Source organism: Schistocerca americana, unplaced genomic scaffold (assembly GCF_021461395.2).
Source record: "Schistocerca americana isolate TAMUIC-IGC-003095 unplaced genomic scaffold, iqSchAmer2.1 HiC_scaffold_228, whole genome shotgun sequence".
In the NCBI taxonomy this organism is placed as follows: domain Eukaryota; kingdom Metazoa; phylum Arthropoda; class Insecta; order Orthoptera; family Acrididae; genus Schistocerca; species Schistocerca americana.
In genome coordinates, this window is record NW_025725937.1 from 245,001 (window position 1) to 250,000 (window position 5,000).

Sequence of the window (5,000 nt, forward strand, 5' to 3'; positions counted from 1 at the left end):
CCTTATAATCATTTACCATACACCGGTGGAAGCTGCCGAGACGAGTAACTACATAGCGGGCTCGCCGTGTCACTAATGTACAGAGATACAACAGTTTCGACTGGAACCGGATTAAACGTATACACGGCGCTGATTAGTAATAGATAGAGCCATCAGAATACAGATAATGTATACAACTGTCCGTATACATGCTGAAAGACTCTGCTCACAATCACAACCACACGTCAGCCACACACCCTTATCACGCACTACTCTCTGCCTGTAACACGCACACAGACAATATGTAAGCACCAGCATGGAACAACACCCAGTGCATCCTCTCCGCCACATTAGACAATCCACACTGTCATAACCAGACCGGGAGATCCACTCAGAAAACAGAATATCCCACCCACCCGACAACCACCATTGCTCAGCCAAGCCACCAACACCCACACATGTCCTACACAGGGGTGCACCCAACATCACAATACTGCCTCCTCTCACAGCACACAAACAATGGCAGGAATGAAAGACACAGGTCTGCCACAAGCATGGAATGAGAGCGCCGCCTGTCATGAGCCAAAGGTGCATCCTGACGTGGCAAATCAGATGATGCCGCAGGCATCCACTTACTATAATCACAATCAACAAACCGGCCGCCCCGCCCCCCATTAAACCTTTCCTTACAACAATGTGTACTGTAACCTAACCTATATCGTACCTTAACCTAACCTATATCGTACCTTAACCTAACCTATATCGTACCTTAACCTAACCTATATCGTACCTTAACCTAACCTATATCGTACCTTAACCTAACCTATATCGTACCGTAACCTAACCTATATCGTACCGTAACCTAACCTATATCGTACCGTAACCTAACCTATATCGTACCGTAACCTAACCTATATCGTACCGTAACCTAACCTACATCGTACCGTAACCTAACCTACATCGTACCGTAACCTAACCTACATCGTACCGTAACCTAACCTATATCGTACCGTAACCTAACCTATATCGTACCGTAACCTAACCTATATCGTACCGTAACCTAACCTATATCGTACCGTAACCTAACCTATATCGTACCGTAACCTAACCTATATCGTACCGTAACCTAACCTATATCGTACCGTAACCTAACCTATATCGTACCGTAACCTAACCTATATCGTACCGTAACCTAACCTATATCGTACCGTAACCTAACCTACGTCGTACCGTAACCTAACCTACGTCGTACCGTAACCTAACCTACGTCGTACCGTAACCTAACCTACGTCGTACCTTAACCTAACCTACGTCGTACCTTAACCTAACCTACGTCGTACCTTAACCTAACCTATGTCGTACCTTAACCTAACCTATGTCGTACCTTAACCTAACCTATGTCGTACCTTAACCTAACCTATGTCGTACCTTAACCTAACCTATGTCGTACCTTAACCTAACCTGTATTGCGCCTTAACCTAACCTGTATTGCGCCTTAACCTAACCTGTATTGCGCCTTAACCTAACCTGTATTGCGCCTTAACCTAACCTGTATTGCGCCTTAACCTAACCTGTATTGCGCCTTAACCTAACCTGTATTGCGCCTTAACCTAACCTGTATTGCGCCTTAACCTAACCTGTATTGCGCCTTAACCTAACCTATATTGCGCCTTAACCTAACCTATATTGCGCCTTAACCTAACCTATATTGCGCCTTAACGTAACCTATATTGCGCCTTAACGTAACCTATATTGCGCCTTAACGTAACCTATATTGCGCCTTAACGTAACCTATATTGCGCCTTAACGTAACCTATATTGCGCCTTAACGTAACCTATATTGCGCCTTAATGTAACCTATATTGCGCCTTAATGAAACCTATATTGCGCCTTAGCCTAACCCACATTGCGCCGTAACGTAACCCACATTGCCCCTTAACGTAACCCACATTGCGCCGTAACGTAACCCACATTGCCCCTTAACGTAACCCACATTGCGCCGTAACGTAACCGATATTGTGCTGTAACCCAACACACGTTGGGCCTTAACCCAACACACGTTGGGCCTTAACCCAACACACGTTGGGCCTTAACCCAACACACGTTGGGCCTTAACCCAACACACGTTGGGCCTTAACCCAACACACGTTGGGCCTTAACCCAACACACGTTGGGCCTTAACCCAACACACGTTGGGCCTTAACCTGCTCTGTAATTGTCATACGACGCGTTAAATTAGTGTAGTGTTGCCTAACTGCAACCCCCGCAATATAGTTTGCTACTCGCACTGCCCGGTCCCCAGTGTATCGCTTCATGTTAAACACCTTGCAGCTATACACTGTAATGTGGATGGCAGCAGGACGTACATGCTCAATGCCCTTTGCAGTTGTTCATTGGCATTTGCAGTTGTTCATTGGCATTTGCATGGCGAAGCACTTAGCCTACGCTGTGGTACGGCCTGTGTCAACTGTCCGCTGATGTTGTACGTCCAAATCACACACTGTACTGCACATTGGTCCTCATGTACTGAATGATACATCGTGGTACATGTGACCGTACAACGACTGCGCCAACAACGGCGAACCATGCGGTCCAAATGTTGTGCACTCAGCTACGTGTCGTCTCCCTATAAGAGCTGGATTGCAGTGTGGTATGCCCTGGATGGCGATCAGCATGAGCCGTCTGTTGATGTAGTGGCGCGTGTTGTCAGACGTAGTCGTCTCTTCTCACACACCGTGATAGCATGGTGCACTGCGTTCCACATCTGCGACATGCGACAGAGGCCGGTTGACAGTCGTTCGCGCAATGGACATCGCATACGTACGGGGGCCACCTTCCACGTGTTCGCGAAGCGTGCACATGTTGTTGCGTGTATGTGGGCAGACATAGTGTGTCGTGACACCTGACACAGGCATGCAACAATCGTTGAATTTGCAAATGGCGATGGACGCCTACGTTTGCTGGTGACGTTACGCAAATGAACAACTGGTAAACCGTTGTGGTGCGGTTGTTCTCGCTAGAGGTGAATCAGTGATGGCGACGATCGGTTGAGCTACCAACCGGTTGTTCCAGCGATACCCACCATGCCCACGAACGTGAATGGCATCTGGGTGTGAAGCGATACGCGGCGGTGGCTGGGTGGGACCGTCCCCGGCCGGTGAGGGGGGGCCTCCCGGCGTGCTGGCCGCGCGGTGCGTGGGCGCACGCGCTACAGCCGGCTGGTGGGGGCGGCCAGTGGCAGGCGCGCCGGCCGACGGAGGCGGCAGGCGGCGCAGCTGCGCGCCGGCGCACCCTGCACGCGGCGCCGTGCGGCCAAAGTAGGTCCTCGCGGGCCCGGTGCGAAGCGCGGTGGACATCTGCAGTGTGCTGGTCCGATTGAGGACTGTGTGCGCTGAGGATGCGCCGCCGCCCGGCGCTCGGCGCCGCGACGCCGTCTGCTGCTCGGTCGCCTCTGCGGTTCTCGCAGGTGGTTTGTATCGCAGCTGTGCGGACGTGTTGGCGCGTGCGCTGTGCTGGGAGAGTTCGCTTCGGCACCCAAGTGGGGCTTTTGTCCTTCTGTGGCGCTGGCGTTGGAGCTGCCGGTCACCGTAGGTGGCGCGTGTTGTCTCCCGCCGGCAATGCCACGACAGCACGCTCCCGGGCCTCTGTCGGCAGCGGCAAGCTCAGTTGGGAGCACGGGTGGTCGCACCTAAAGCGTCTACTCGCCAAACTCCGGGCGATTGCGCCTCTCTCGAACCCGACCAAGTACTTAGGACGGCGCTGCGCGCCGCCGGGACCTGAGAGGGTTTCGAGGTGTATGGTGCAGGGGAGCTCAGCCTCCTCCTGTTTGCAGAATAATTGAGCGGACGCTTGCGTGTTCGCGCGGGCCCCCGGGACACACTCCCGGGCGGCCGGCTGCTCAGCTCTAGTTGACGCAGCTCCCTGGTTGATCCTGCCAGTAGTCATATGCTTGTCTCAAAGATTAAGCCATGCATGTCTCAGTACAAGCCGCATTAAGGTGAAACCGCGAATGGCTCATTAAATCAGTTATGGTTCCTTAGATCGTACCCACGTTACTTGGATAACTGTGGTAATTCTAGAGCTAATACATGCAAACAGAGTCCCGACCAGAGATGGAAGGGACGCTTTTATTAGATCAAAACCAATCGGTCGGCTCGTCCGGTCCGTTTGCCTTGGTGACTCTGAATAACTTTGGGCTGATCGCACGGTCCTCGTACCGGCGACGCATCTTTCAAATGTCTGCCTTATCAACTGTCGATGGTAGGTTCTGCGCCTACCATGGTTGTAACGGGTAACGGGGAATCAGGGTTCGATTCCGGAGAGGGAGCCTGAGAAACGGCTACCACATCCAAGGAAGGCAGCAGGCGCGCAAATTACCCACTCCCGGCACGGGGAGGTAGTGACGAAAAATAACGATACGGGACTCATCCGAGGCCCCGTAATCGGAATGAGTACACTTTAAATCCTTTAACGAGTATCTATTGGAGGGCAAGTCTGGTGCCAGCAGCCGCGGTAATTCCAGCTCCAATAGCGTATATTAAAGTTGTTGCGGTTAAAAAGCTCGTAGTTGGATTTGTGTCCCACGCTGTTGGTTCACCGCCCGTCGGTGTTTAACTGGCATGTATCGTGGGACGTCCTGCCGGTGGGGCGAGCTGAAGGCGTGCGACGCGCCTCGTGCGTGCTCGTGCGTCCCGAGGCGGACCCCGTTGCAATCCTACCAGGGTGCTCTTGAGTGAGTGTCTCGGTGGGCCGGCACGTTTACTTTGAACAAATTAGAGTGCTTAAAGCAGGCAAGCCCGCCTGAATACTGTGTGCATGGAATAATGGAATAGGACCTCGGTTCTATTTTGTTGGTTTTCGGAACCCGAGGTAATGATTAATAGGGACAGGCGGGGGCATTCGTATTGCGACGTTAGAGGTGAAATTCTTGGATCGTCGCAAGACGAACAGAAGCGAAAGCATTTGCCAAGTATGTTTTCATTAATCAAGAACGAAAGTTAGAGGTTCGAAGGCGATCAGAT

At 51.9% G+C, this 5,000-nt stretch overlaps 1 non-coding gene across 1 annotated transcript in view; it reads left to right on the forward strand.

The window, feature by feature from the left end:
- The first annotated feature begins 3,897 nt into the window (after positions 1-3,897).
- The window catches only part of LOC124575212, a 1,910-nt gene continuing 807 nt past the window's right edge, over positions 3,898-5,000 (forward strand). Inside the window, exon 1 of the ribosomal RNA XR_006972339.1 lies at positions 3,898-5,000. This exon is cut by the window's right edge and continues 807 nt beyond it. This is a non-coding gene — a ribosomal RNA (small subunit ribosomal RNA).